The sequence below is a fragment of the Crotalus tigris genome, unplaced genomic scaffold, assembly GCF_016545835.1.
Source record: "Crotalus tigris isolate CLP2741 ecotype Arizona unplaced genomic scaffold, ASM1654583v1 scf7180000021735.53972, whole genome shotgun sequence".
Lineage (NCBI taxonomy): Eukaryota > Metazoa > Chordata > Lepidosauria > Squamata > Viperidae > Crotalus > Crotalus tigris.
In genome coordinates this window covers 22151-37257 of record NW_024098655.1, presented here as the reverse complement: position 1 = coordinate 37257, position 15107 = coordinate 22151, and the positions used below count along the sequence as shown (strand labels likewise).

Genomic DNA, 15107 nt, shown 5'->3' with positions numbered 1-15107 from the left:
CCTCCCTCCCTCTCTCTCTGTATCTCTCTCCCCCTCCCTCCCTCCCTCGCTCTCCTTCCCTCTCCCTCCATCCCCCCTCCTCTCTCCACAAATGTTTTAGAGTTTGATGGGTAGCAATTTTATTTAGATAAAGAAAGATAAAGCGATAGCAGGCAGCAATCTCAGGTGCTTGGCCATATGTTGAAGATATCCATGGTCGTAGAGGGAGACAGCATTATTTTCCACGTGTCCTATACAAATGAGAAAAAAATAATAAGTTGATCAAAGTGAGCTTAAAGTAAATTCTTTGCTTTCCAAAGCTTTTTGAATGCAAACAATATCAGGCAGAGAATCTCATTATGTACTCTATCTGTAGTATCTCTATTAGAGGAGAGTTGTCTTACCTTTTACAACACTTCAATAGCGACCCACAGCCCAGGTTCCCAATGTTAGAAGTTCCAAGAGGACATCGGCTGACACGGCAGAATCCGCCTTCCCGATTACACTGTGGTTGGGCATTCCCTATGAAAAGAAAAAGAGGAGACAGGTAAACGATGAGTAAAGATTCCTTAATATTTAAATATATTTTTCCTTCCAAGACACTACCTTCTTCTACAGAATTGCAGGATTCCTTTATCCATTTATATTTTTATTCATTTATAATGTAAAAATATCAAAATAAAAAGCAAATAGTAAGGAACAACAATAGGGAAAGAGGAAATGTGGAAAGGGGGGAAAGAAACAAAAGGCGTTGACTTCCGATTCCCTGTTGCAATAAAATAAGGCATGAAAATCGAATCTCAACTTTTTGCATTTCTGTATTAGTATGAACTAGCCATTTCTCTATCAACAAATCAGTCTAATCAGTAAACCCCAAAATCATCGTATCATTTTTTTCCACCTCAAGCACAAAGGCCAGAAGCAGTTTCCAAGTAGAAACAATAATGCTTTTATTCTTTTCTTTTATCAAAACTGTCAGTTTAGCCAAATTCACTCAGTCAGCTTTCAGGCCCAAGGTGGGACTAGAACTCAGTACCCAGAGTTGTCATGTTTTGCTCTAATCACTAGACCAAACTGTTTCTCCACTTTGCCTCCTTATTCAAACAAAACATATTTGGCTGAGAATTGGGTAAACCAATACTAAAGTGAAGCGTACCCAAAAAAATAAGCTACAATAACAAAACCCCCAATAAAGTTCTTTCAAGAATTGTGAATCAAAAGAAAAATCAATGGCATATTTATCCTTATCGAGATCCAGGCTGTGCTGATATTAAGTCATCAGACAAAGTCATTCTTATTCTAAGTTGTATTTAAATGGTATTCAAAATGGTATTTAACTTGAGAAAAAATAATCTTAAGAATTTTTTTTCTGCTTCTTTCCAAGATCTTAGTGAAAAGCTTAAATCTGATTTTATACTATTTCTGCCCAAGCAACTACATTAGCTGGAAGACATCAGTGGCAAAGTAATCACTACAATAAATAAATAAACCCAAAGGGAAGAATGAGACTGTGTGAAATTATAGCTAATTATAGCACAAATTATAGCTAATTATAGCACAAAGTCCAGAAGCAGTATCCAAGTACAAACAAAAGTACTTATATTCTTTTCTTTTATCAAAACTGTCAGTTTAGCCATCTCTGCTAACTCCATCAGCTTTTGTAACCGTTCATCCAAGATGGGAATGGAAGCATCCTTCCAGGAATTGCAAGTTTCCTGGGACTACAGCAAGTTTTCTCTGACCACACAGATCCATCTCTGCTGATCTCCTGCAGCAGCTCAAATAAATCAGCCATTAACCCAGGTTTGAAGTCTGACTCAAAGATGAATTAGCTGGTAAGCCTACATCTATTAATGTAGGAGGGAAGAAATAATTGTATTTCATATGAAGGATAGACCTTACTGTGATATATTTCTCTCCAGTATTGCCATGGATCCTTGCTGAGTTACAGTGGCCAGTTGCATTGTGTGTTTGGATGAAGACCTTGAGTGAGCTGAGAATTTGGTAAACCAATGTTAAAGTGAAGCAAATCAACAAAAATAAGCTACAATAACAAAAACCCCAACAAAGTTCTTTCAAGAATTGTGAATCAAAAGAAAAATCAATGGCATATTTTTCAAATCTTTGGAGGCTCATATTGTCAATAGTCTATACTGTTCAAAGCTATTTCTGTAAAGTAAAACAAAAAGATGTTGAAGATTATCCTGCTTTCAGTGAAGATCATATTTGTTTAAAAAGGAGTAAGTTACCAATCCTTTGTAAATTATCAGTAATTTTATTTCTTACCTGGTTCAGACAGGAATGCAAGGAAAAGAAATGCGAATAGCAGATAAAGGATCTTCATGCTGAGACTGGTTCTGGACCAAATCTTACTGCTGGGACAGACATGGCTCTCTATTTATGGAGTTGTAATGATTGCATCATATCACCTCAGTGAAGTATTGCAAAATAGTTCTTACCTAAGGCAACGGTGCATCTTCCTTGTATTGAAACACTCCTGTTTGTTAGCTGTTACAAAAGCCCTGAGAAGAGCAGCAGACTTAGTTGAACATCTAACCTGCTATGGCTATAAAAGATGGGAGGCTCAGGACTTGCAGTGTCCAAATGGGTCAAAGAAAATTCCTTACTGAATTGCTGCCCAAACTCTACAGTCCACGATGATAATGCTCGGCCATGTTCACCAATGGCTGGACTTTGGGAAGAGCCCTTAGAACTAAGTGGTGGAAATCTGGGGTTGGCATTGCTATCATGGGCGACACATTTTTATGGGTGGGTTTTGGGAAAACAGCTGCTCTGCTTCCTGGTGGGTCTTTGTGGCACTCAGATGAAGCACAGACTGATTTGGCTTTCGTTGAAGTATTCCTCCCTCATCCAGGTGATTTCTATTTCTCTGAAGACAGAGAATATATGCAGAGTTGGAAATATCCCTGATGTCTTAGTTGAGGGTTAATAATAATAATAATGATAAAGTTGGAAGGGACCATGGAGGTCATTTAGTCCAACCACCTGCTCAGGTAGGAAACCCTGTACCATTTCGGACAAATGGCTGTCCAGTCTCTTCTTAAAAACTTCCAGTGTTGGAGCATTTACTGCTTCTGGAGACAGGTTGTTTCACTGGTTAATTGTTCTCACTGTCAGGAAGTTTCTCCTTAGTTCTAGGTTGCTTCTCTCCTTGATTAGTTTCCACCTGTTGCTTCTTGTCCTGCCTTCAGGCGCTTTGGAAAATAGCTTGACTCCCTCTTCTTTGGGGCAGCCCCTGAGATACTGGAACACTGCTATCACGTCCCCCCTCATCCTTCTCTTCGTTAAACTAGACATCCCCAATTGCAGCTACCGTTCTTTATATGTTTTAGCCTCCAGTCCCCTAAGCATCTTTGTTGCTCTTCTCTGCACTCTTTCTACAGTCTCAACATCTTTTTTACATTGTGGTGCCAAAACTGGAGGCAGTATTCCAAGTGTGGCCTTACCACTCCTTATTAGGAGTCCTGTGGGACACAGAAGATCAACTGACATTGAGAAGGAGAACTGGGTTCCAAAAGCTGTGAGTGTTGGTTACATTGAATGTTTCCTGCTGCTTCAGTTACAAAGGATCTCATGGGGGCCATATTTTTTATTACTTATCTCTACATTTCAGTGGTGAGAACAATATGGCTTTACACTTAGGCAAGAAAAAAGGAATGCACAGGTATAGAATAGGTGATACGTGGCTCAGTAGCAGTAACTGTGAGAGTTTGGCTCCAGAGGTTTTGGGTGCTCCATCACTGGAGGTTTTTAAGAATAATTTGGAAAGCCATTTGTCTGGAATGGTGTAGGGCTTTCCAGCTTCAGCATGGGATTGGACTAGCAGGTCCCTGCCAACTCAGTTATTCTGTAAGTTCTGTTGCTTCTCAGGTGTCGCATCCAGTTGCCATGGATGCTGTAGAGATTTAGAGATGGTTTCAGAGTGAAGCACAACCCTTTTCCCATGCCCTGAATAACACAGTAACTTAAAATCTGTTTTCACAAAACAAAATACTCAGACATAGTTACATATAAAATCATCCTAGTTTCACAAACTAAATATGACTTTTCAACATTTGCCTATTTTTCACCATCTTTTTCTCTTTTGTCTTTTTTTCTTCTCCCAATCTGTGATACAATTGCTCTGAGAAAGGATCCTTACAGTGAAGGATGAGAAGAATAGAAAAAAAAAACCACTGAAAGATTTAACAATTTCTGTGTTAGATGCAGAAATGTAATACAGAAAATCAAGTAATCAAGATGCAAAGAATTGTTGCAGTGAAAAAGCATCCTTGGAGGGTCTCTCAGGAGTCAATATTGAGCCTGGTTGTTGGTGAGCAATGGGTTGAAAGTTCCTGGCAATGAGTGGAAAAGGTGGTTGTTGAGCCACATCTCCTAAGCTTTGCCTTGAGGGCTGGAGCCAATTTCTGTGGACTCCCATCAAATAGCCTTGATACAGGACCTGATAGAAGATGAACATGCAAAATTAGAAATCAATTAACCACAGCTGCACTAAAGAGTAGGAGACCAGTGAGACTGAAAATGGCAAAATTGGCAGCCCTAAAAAGAAAGGAAATTCATATTTAATAATGTGGTTCTTTGCCCAAGAACCACAGAAAGCAGTTAATGAGGAAATTGTGGAAGCTGCATCAATAAAAGTGCCTTGAAACCTTGAGATAATGTCAAACTTTTGCTATTCCCCAAGAAACAGACAATTACTTTGTGTAATGAGTGGGTGCAGCAACGGAAATGAGGAAAGCACAGATGCAAACTGACTTGGTGTTTAGTAATCAAGTTAAGTAAGGTAGAGAATAATAAAATAAATGGAGACTATGACTTAAATTTAGGTTTAAAAATAATTGAGGAACACTCCATGGTCCCTTCCATCCCATTTTTGTTCATTTGCTTGAGAGTGTGTTTGGGGCTCAATGGAGCCATGAGAAGTAGGATTCAGATGTACCAAAATTGAAGAAAAAGGTGATGCCAATATGACATTTGGGTTGCATGTGCTGTTAAGAGGACTTGGATCCTATTCTCATAATAATTATCTGATTTTAGATGAGTCAAAGTCAAAAGTGATGGTTCTTGGAAAATGACAGCATTGCCCTATAGGGCTCATCGATGAGGAGGCAACAGAGCAAGTTCACACCTTTCCTTACCTGGGGGAATTTTCTCTGGGACTGGATCTGGGCTCCCTCAACATCAAAGGAGCTCACTTAGAAGGCACAAGTGAATGCACTGTTAATTTTTTTTAAAAAAACCTCATAGGTATGCAGCTTCCTTAGACTGAGTTATTAAATACAAAATACCACCGTTACTATTATGCACTTATATTGAGCTGAACTTTGGGATTTAATTTATATCACTATTAGAAGAAATCAGATCACATATCTGAGAAGTATCTTGAGGGTGGATGAAAGGACTTCAACTGCTGCCCTCAGAGCAGAATTGGGAATTTATACAATTTAGAAAATTGGGGTATATAATTATTTTTATTAAAATTAATGGTATGGAAAATAATAATACTAGTAATAATAGTGATGATGATGATGATGATATTGGAAGGGACCTTGGAGGTCATCTAGTCCAACCCCCTGCTCAGGCAGGAAACCCTATACCATTTCAGAGAAATGGCTGTCCAATCTCTTCTTAAACACTTCCAGTGTTGGAGCATTCACAGCTTCTGGAGGAAGGTTGTTCCACTGGTTAATTAGTTAGTTAGTTTCCATCCGTTGCTTCTCATCCTGCCTTCAGGTCCTTTGGAGAAGAGCTTGACTCCCTCTTCTTTGGGGCAGCCCCTGAGATATTTAAACACTGTTATCATGTCACCCCTCGTCCTTCCCTTTGTTAAACTAATAAGAGTGCCCAAATGCTATTAGAACAAACAAATTTCATTTAAAACATTCTTGATTTTATATTGGGAACTGTAATCTGCCTGTCTTTTTTGCCACTCGAGAAAAACCTAATAAAATGCTGCAGAGAGAATCCAGGATGGTTAAAATAGAGAAAAGTAGGGCGTCTTCAGTAAGGCTGGCACACTGAAAGGCATCAGCTTCTACAAATGTACCTTCCAAGTATTGAGTTGAATCTTCCAAACTCCTTACAATGAATATACTTGTATTTGTGGAGTTCCAGAAATAGAAGATGTAGTACATCTATTATTTTGAATGACAATTATTTAAGAAAGAGGGAGATCAATATCTTGGATTGCACTTTAGAGAAACAGTCTATTGGGATCAAGCTGGCAGGAATAGCCAACACTCCAGAAGACAGGCTTAGGATACAAGAGGATCTGGACAGACTTCAACACTGGGCACTATCTAACAAAATGAAATTCAACGGTGAAAAAAGTAAGGTTCTACATTTAGGCAAGAAAAACCAAATGTATAGGTATAGTATAGGGGTACCTTGCTCAATAATAGTAACTGTGAGAGGGACCTCAGAGTCCTAGTGGACAATCACTTAAATATGAGCCAGCAGTGTGCTGCAGCTGCCAAAAAGGTCAACACAGTGCTGGGCTGCATTAACAGAGGGATAGAATCTAGATCACTTGAAGTGTTAGTATCACTTTACAATGCCTTAGTAAGGCCACACTTGGAATACTGCATCCAATTTTGGTCACCGTGATGTAAAAAAGATGTTGAGACTCTAGAAAGAGTACAGAGAAGAGCAACAAAGATGATCAGGGGACTGGAGGCTAAAACATATAAGGAACAGTTGCTGGAATTGGGTATGGCTAGTTTTATGAAGAGAAGAATGAGGGGAGACATGATAGCAGTGTTCCAATATCTCAGGGGCTGACACAAAGAAGAGGGAGTCAAATTACATTCTAAAGTGCCTGAAGGCAGAACAAGAAGCAACAGATGGAAACTAATCAAGGAGAGAAGCAACCTAGAACTAAGAAAAAACTTCCTGACAGTTAGAACAATTAACCAGTGGAACAATCTGCCTCCAGAAGCGGTGAATGCTCCAAAACTGGAAGTTTTTAAGAAGAGACTGGACAGCCATTTGTCCAAAATGGTATAGGGTTTCCTGCTTGAGCAGGAGGTTGGACTAGATGATCTCCAAGGTCCCTTCCAACTTATTATTATTATGGATCATCGCACAGTCAGCCAGATGTTCAGACTGGATTTGGCATTTTGTCTACCTATCGAGTCCTTACCCAGGACCTGGGATAGGCAGATGTGGATGTTTGATGGTATTACAGCTATCGTCGCAGGATGGAAGCAGTTCCTAATAAGGCCGCCTTTTGCAATTGACTAATAGCGAATTTGTCAATGCCAATGGTGTCCAAGTGGTGCTCCAGTTGTTTTGAAATTGCACCCAAGGAGCCTATTACTATTGGTACTACTCTTGCTTGCTTTTGCCACAGTCCTTCTACTTGTATTTGTAGGTCTTTGTATTTTGTTATCTTCTCCAGTTCTTTCTCGTCTATTCTGCTGTCTCCAGGCACTGCCACGTCTATTATCCAGACTTTTTTTGTCTTTCTTATCGACAATTGTTAAGTCTTGGGTGTTATGTTGCAGGTGCTTGTAGTCAGTCTGTGCAATCTTCTTGCAACAGCTTACCACGTGGTCCATTCTTTCTTCAGCTTCTTTGGATAGGCGGCACTTACTCTCTGTTGCTGTCTTCTCAATTTTGACTTGAGCTATGCTAGATGTTCAACCATACTGGATAGATCTCGTCAGAGGAGTCAGACAAAGAGTGTCTCTCCCATAAAAAAATATGGTGAGACGTAAATTACAGAATGCCATACCGGCTCGGATGTCACCCGGGTTAACAAGGTCCGCGCTAGATATTGGAGTTCCTGGATATCTGGTGAAAAATGGGTTACAGGACTCAGGACTGTTGGCTGAGAAACCAGGGCCAGCAGCTGCAGAACTACTGGAAGAAAAGATGTTTACCCGTCGCAGATACACAGTGATGGGAAACAAAGAAATAATGATCTGTTACTAAAGATCAAGTCCAACAAGAAGAGGATATCTAAAATGAATGCACCAGTTCTGGAAGGAACAACATCCAGAATCAGAAATAACAGAACAGAGACTAGTAGATCAACACCGATTTATAATACGAAATAAAGTATTCACAGAAACAGAATTGGACAAATTGCAAAGGTTTACTCAGGGCAAAGAAATCAGAAAAAAATTCAGAATATAGAGGAAAACCAGGGGGAGTTGGCAGTGAAGGAATCCAGCAGAGATATACAACTGTTCTCATTTGGAAACCAGGCATCTCTTCCTCAGGAAGAACAAAACCCTCTAACTAAAGAAATAAAAGAATTGAAACAAAGAATAATTGAGCATCTAGAACAGCACAAAAACAACAGAATAAAGCTGCCTACATTGAAGCTTGTTCCAAAGAAACAGCTAGCACAAGCATTAAAAGATGCAAATACTGCAATATCAAGTATAAGCGCCAATTCACTGCTAGAAACAAACCAACTAATGGACAGCACAGCTGCAGTTATAACTGAATACCTGGGATGCAAAATCAGCAAAGAAGAAAAACAAACAAACAGTGCACCAGAAAAATGGAAGGTTAGACTAGAAAATAAAATCAGCAAGTTAAGGTCACATGCAAGCAAGCTAGAACAGATGGAAGAAAAGAAGCTGAAGAACAAGAAGACCAAAGAATACCTAATCAAGAAATACCACTTAGAAACAAGGAAGATCAGGAAGCACTGGAAATAATAAAGCAACAAATAACAGCTATAGCCAGGAAAATCAGTAGATATGAAGCTCGAATTGCAAACTATAGGCAGAACCTCCAATTTCAATCCAATCAGAAACGTTTCTACCAATCCATTAATGGAGAAACTGCAATGATTCAGTCAGTACCTGACAAGGAAGAAACAGTGCAGTTCTGGAAGCAGATATGGGATAACCCAAAGAAATACAACAAGGATGTGGCTTGGTTAAAAGAGGTGAATACAAATAAAACAGAAGTTGAAATGAAAGAACTAGTAATAACAACAAAAATGGCAGAAAACAGAGCAAGGAAAATCAAAAATTGGTCAGCACCACGTGAAGATGAACTGCATGGGTTTTGGTTGAAACATCTAACTGTTATACACCCACTCATTGCCAAGCAGTTCAACAATATACTACAAGGTGGAGAAATTGAAAAGTGGCTAACAACTGGGAAAACCTACCGAATAATGAAAAATCCAGCAAAAGGGGCAACACCAGGTAACTACAGGCCAATTACCTGCTTACCAACAACTTTCAAATTACTAACTGGGGTAGTAGCTGATGCAGTGCAACAGCATGTAGTTGAAAATAATCTCTTTCCACCTGAACAGAAAGGAAACTGCTCCAATAGCAGAGGAACAAAAGATCAACTCCTAATAGACAAAATGATCTTGGAAAACTGCAAGAGAAGGAAGACCAACCTAAATGTGGCATGGATTGACTACAAAAAGGCATTTGACTCTCTGCCACATGACTGGATAATCAAGTACCTAGAAATAACAGGAGTCAGTAGAAACATCAGAAAATTTGTGCAAAGATCGATGGCACAATGGAAGACACAGTTGCAGATCAATGGTGAGAGACTGGGAGAGGTTAATATCAAGAGAGGAATATTTCAAGGAGATTCATTATCACCATTACTATTTGTTATTGCACTTTTTCCTCTGTCAACAATACTGAATAACTCAGGACATGGCTATCAAACATCAAAAACATCTGCCAGACTATCCCATCTCCTTTACATGGATGAACTGAAGCTGTATGGAAAAACATCATCTGAAATAGAATCGCTGCTCAACACTGTCCGTATATATAGCCAAGATATTGTAATGGAGTTTGGCTTGGACAAATGTCCCACACTTACTATCAAACAAGGAAAAGTAGTGAAAACTAAAGGAATCAAGATGCCCCACGAAAATAACATTAAGAGTCTGGATGACGAAGATTACTACAAATACATGGGTATCCTTCAAGCTGACAACATCTAGCACACTGAAGTCAAGAAAAAGATTAGAGGTGAATACATCAAGAGACCCCTTTATGGATTACTGCTTTGTCGTGGCGAAGGGGCTTGTGTAACTCAATGAAGCTAAAAGCTATGCTGTGCAGGGCCACCCAAGACGGACAGGTCACAGCAGAGAGTTCTGACAAAATGTGATCCACTGGAGAAGGAAATGGCAACCCACTCCACTATCTTTGCCATGAAAACCCCATGGACAGTACTAAAAGGCAAAAAGATATGACGCTGGAAGATGAGCCCCTCAGGTCGGAAGGTGTCCAATATGCTACTGGGGAAGAGCAGCGGGCTAGTACTAGTAGCGCCAGAAAGAATGAAGCGACTGGGCCAAAGCCGAAAGGACGCTCAGCTGTGGATATATCTGGTGGTGAAAGGAAAGTCCGATGCTGTAAAGATCTTTTCTCCATAGGAACCTGGAATGTAAGATCCATGAATCAAGGCAAGCTAGACATAGTCAAAAAAGAGATGACAAGAACGAACATCGACATCTTAGGAATCAGACAACTAAAATGGACAGGAATGGGTGAATTTAACTCAGATGACCATCAGGTATACTACTGTGGGCAAGAATCCCTCAGAAGAAATGGAGTAGCCTTCCTAGTCAATAAAAGAATTGGAAAAGCAATACTGGGATACAATCCCCAAAATGACAGAATGATCTCAATTCAAATCCAAGGCAAACCATTCAATATCACAATAATCCAAATCTATGCCCCAACCACTGGTGCTGAAGAGGATGAAATAGACCGGTTCTATGAAGCCCTACAGCACCTTATAGAATTAACACCCAAAAATGATGTCCTTATCATCATGGGGGATTGGAATGCTAAGGTAGGAAGCCAAAAGATAACCGAATAACAGGCAAGTTTGGCCTTGGAGTACAAAATGAAGCAGGGCACAGGCTGATAGAATTTTGTCAAGAGAATAGGATGGTCATAACAAACACTCTTTTCCAACAACCCAAGAGACGGCTCTACACATGGACATCACCAGACAGTCAACATAGAAATCAGATTGACTATGTGCTCTGCAGCCAAAAATGGAGAAGCTCTATACAGCCAGTAAAAACAAGACCAGGAGCTGACTGTGGCTCAGATCATGAGCTTCTCGTTGCAAAATTTAGGCTTAAATTGAAAAAAGTAGGGAAAAGCACTAGGCCACTCAGGTATGAAATAAATCATATTCCTGATGAATATACAGTAGAGGTGACAAATAGATTTAAGGAATTAATCTGATAGACAGAGTGCCTGAAGAACTATGGATGGAAGTTCGCAACATTGTACAAGAGGTAGCAACTAAAACCATCCCAAAGAAAAAGAAATACAAGAAAGCAAAATGGCTGTCTGAGGAAGCTTTGCAAATAGCTGAGGAAAGAAGGGGAGCGAAAGGCAAAAGAGAAAGAGAAAGATACACCCAATTGAATGCAGAATTCCAGAGAATAGCTAGAAGAGATAAGAATGCCTTCTTAAATGAACAGTGCAAAGAAATAGAAGAAAACAACAGAATAGGGAGGACCAGAGATCTCTTCAAGAAAATTGGAGATATGAAGGGAAAGTTTCATGCAAAGATGGGCATGATAAAGGACCAAAATGGCAGGGACCTAACAGACACAGAAGAGATTAAGAAGAGATGGCAAAACTACACAGAAGAACTATACAAGAATGAGCTTAACGTCCCAGATAACCACATTGAGATGGTCACTGACCTCGAACCAGACATCCTAGAATGGGAAGTGAAATGGGCCTTAGAAAATCTGAGCAACAACAAAGCTAGTGGAGGTGACAGGATTCCAGCTGAGCTATTCAAAATCTTAAAAGACGATGCAGTAAAAGTGCTACACTCAATTTGCCAGCAAATTTGGAAAACTCAACAGTGGCCACAGGATTGGAAAAGTTCAGTTTACATTCCAATTCCAAAGAAAGGCAATGCCAAAGAATGTTCAAACTATCACACCATTGCTCTCATTTCACATGCTAGTAAAGTTATGCTTAAAATCCTACAAGCTAGACTCCAGCAGTATGTAGATCAAGAACTACCAGAAGTACAGGCAGGATTTCGAAGAGGCAGAGGAACTAGAGATCAAATTGCCAACATACGCTGGATCATGGAGAAAGCTAGGGAGTTCCAGAAAAACATCTACTTCTGCTTCATTGACTATGCTAAAACCTTTGATTGTGTGGATCACAACAAATTGTGGCAAGTTCTTAAAGAGATGGGACTACCAGACCATCTCATTTGTCTCTTGAGAAACCTATATGCGGGTCAAGAAGCAACAGTGAGAACTGGACACGGAACCACTGATTGGTTCAAAATTGGAAAAGGAGTCCAGCAAGGCTGTATACTGTCGCCCTGCCTATTTAACTTATATGCAGAGCACATCATGAGAAAGGCAGGGCTAGATGAATCAAAAATTGGAATTAAGATTGCCGGGAGAAATATCAACAACCTAAGATATGCAGATGATACCCCTCTAATGGCAGAAAGTGAAGAGGAACTAAAGAGCCTCTTGATGCGGGTGAAGAAGGAGAGTGCAAAAGTTGGCTTGAAACTCAACATTAAGAAAACCAAAATCATGGCATCCGGCCCTCTCAATTCCTGGCAAATAGATGGGGAAGAAATGGAGGTAGTGACAGATTTAATTTTTCTGGGCTCCAAGATCACCTCAGATGGGGACTGCAGCCAAGAAATTAAAAGACGCTTGCTCCTGGGGAGGAAAGCTATGGCAAATCTAGACAGCATTCTAAAAAGCAGAGACATCACCCTGCCAACAAAAGTGCGTATAGTCCACGCCATGGTTTTCCCAATTGCAATATATGGCTGTGAAAGTTGGACCATAAGAAAGGCTAAGCACCAAAGAATTGAGGCCTTTGAACTATGGTGCTGGAGAAGACTCCTGCGAGTCCCTTGGACTGCAAGGCGTTCAAACCGGTCAGTCCTAGAGGAGATCAACCCCGACTGCTCTTTAGAAGGCCAGATCCTGAAGTTGAAACTCAAGTACTTTGGCCACCGAATGAGAAGGAAGGACTCACTGGAGAAGGGCCTAATGCTGGGAAAGATTGAGGGCAATAGAAGAAGGGGACGACAGAGAATGAGATGGCTGGATGGAATCACTGAAGCAGTAGGTGTGAACTTAAATGGACTCCAGAAGATGGTAGAGGACAGGAAGACCTGGAGGAACGTTGTCCATGGGGTCGCGATGGGTCGGACACGACTTCGCATTTAACAACAAACTTGTACAAAAGATTTTTTGTTTAGACACAGAGCCTCTACTTGCCTTCACAACAATAGGTCTCTTTTGATGATTGCTTCTTTCCAACTGTATATCCCAATCCTTATTTATAACACTTACAAATGCTATGGTGAAAAGATTATTTGCCGCAGAACCAGTTCTTAAACACCCTGATCCTGAGGAACCTTTCATCATCCAAGCTGATGCTAGTGATGTTGCAGTGGGTACAGTCCTCCCACAAAAACAACTTGGGGGGGGGGATCTGCAGCCCTATGCCTACAATTCATGATAGCTTTTGGAAACAGAGAGGAGATGGGCTGTTTGGGAGAAAGAAGGTTTTGCGGTGAGATGGGCGTTATTAACTTGGTGCCATTTCTTGGAAGGGAGCAAAGTGCCTTTCAAAGTATAGACTTATCAATATTATTATTCAAAATAATATTGAATTACCTAGAGAAGACACGGTTGGATTTATCGCTTTCACACCAACACCCCACTCACTTTACATAAACATTGTTCATGGGGTCGCGATGGGTCGGACACGACTTCGCAATTAAGAACAACAACATCAAGAGAGTGAAGAAGATCTTAAAGTCCAAACACAATGGAGGAAATACCATAAAGGCAATCAACACTTGGGCAATTCCAGTCATTAGATACACAGCTGGAATAGTGAACTGGACTCAAGCAGATCTAAAAGCAATGGATAGGAAGACCAGAAAAATAATGACAATGAATCGTGCCCTTCATCCACGCAGTGACATTGACAGACTTTATCTACCAAGGCAAATAGGTGGGCGTGGAATGCTACAAGTACATCAGATGGTTGAAGAAGAAAAAATAGCTTTGGAAGAATATCTGAAGAACAATGATGAAGATGCACTGAAATTAGTATATCAGGAAGGCTTACTAACTACTGGAGAGACCAAACTGGCCTACAAGAAAGACCAAATGAAGAACAGAATAGAGGCATGGGAAGACAAAGCACTACCTGGCCAATATGTTAAAAAAAGTAGCTGGGAAAGCAGATAATAACAAGACCTGGCAATGGCTAAGAGCTGGAAAATTGAAGAAAGAGACCGAGGGACTAATTCTGGCTGCACAAGACCAAGCCTTAAGGACAAATGCATTATTATTATTATTATTATTATTATTATTATTATTATTATTATTATTATTATTATTATTATTATTATTATTATTATTATTATTATTATTATAACAGCTTCTCTCGGTCACTTATCAAAAATCTCCTTCCTTTAATAGTGGTTCTTCTTTAATGACTGAATTATTCTGGACTAACAATATTAGTACTGCTAAAAATAATTGTATATTTTTGATTTTTTGCACCTTTTTGAGGACTATCCCCTTCCTTAACACTAACAATATTAAAGGATGATGGGTGGTTATCATTTGCCTCTAGTTTTGGATCAATATTGGCTTATGTTTCAGCTCGTTTGTAGAGAAAAAAATGATTAAATGGAGAAAAAGTATTTTTGTTGTTGCTATTGATGATGCTAATATTAACATGATCATGGTTTTACTCTAGTTTATTCTATAAAAAGCTAGTACGCGTGATTTGCAATATTGAACTGGTGAAGGAGAATCCCCAGAACCTGCACAATCTCACACTTGGCTACAACACCCATGACAACTATGATAACACCCTCGGCACTTCAGATGCCTTGCTGGACATGCTCTCTACTGGAAAAGCCAATGTTCCCAACTACAGCTGTGGAAGGGAGGAGAAGCTTTTGGCTCTTTTTGATGGAGCTGACAGAGACAGCTCCATCCAGATGTCAACATTAGCAAGCACCTACAAAGTCCCACAGGTTTGTGTTTGTCCTTCCCTTTCTGTAAAGTGAGTGGGGTGTTGATGTGTAAGTGATAGCTCCAATCGTGTCTTCTCTAG

General features: G+C 39.9%; 2 long non-coding RNA genes across 3 annotated transcripts in view; one reads left to right on the top strand and one right to left on the bottom strand.

Moving 5' to 3' along the window:
- Nucleotides 1-102: 102 nt before the first annotated feature.
- LOC120296903 overlaps nucleotides 103-15107 on the bottom strand; it is a 28861-nt gene continuing 13856 nt past the window's right edge. Inside the window, exons 2-3 of one of the 2 annotated variants that reach the window (XR_005553610.1) lie at nucleotides 384-501; nucleotides 103-230 (exon numbers count right to left, since the gene is read on the bottom strand). This is a non-coding gene — a long non-coding RNA (uncharacterized LOC120296903). Of the gene's footprint in view, nucleotides 231-383; nucleotides 597-15107 lie in introns of those variants that run through there. The other variant, XR_005553609.1, reaches the window with a different exon arrangement.
- On the top strand, nucleotides 417-2171 carry LOC120296904. Its single transcript, XR_005553611.1, has 3 exons — nucleotides 417-526; nucleotides 1608-1814; nucleotides 1902-2171. It is a non-coding gene; the product is annotated as an uncharacterized LOC120296904 (long non-coding RNA).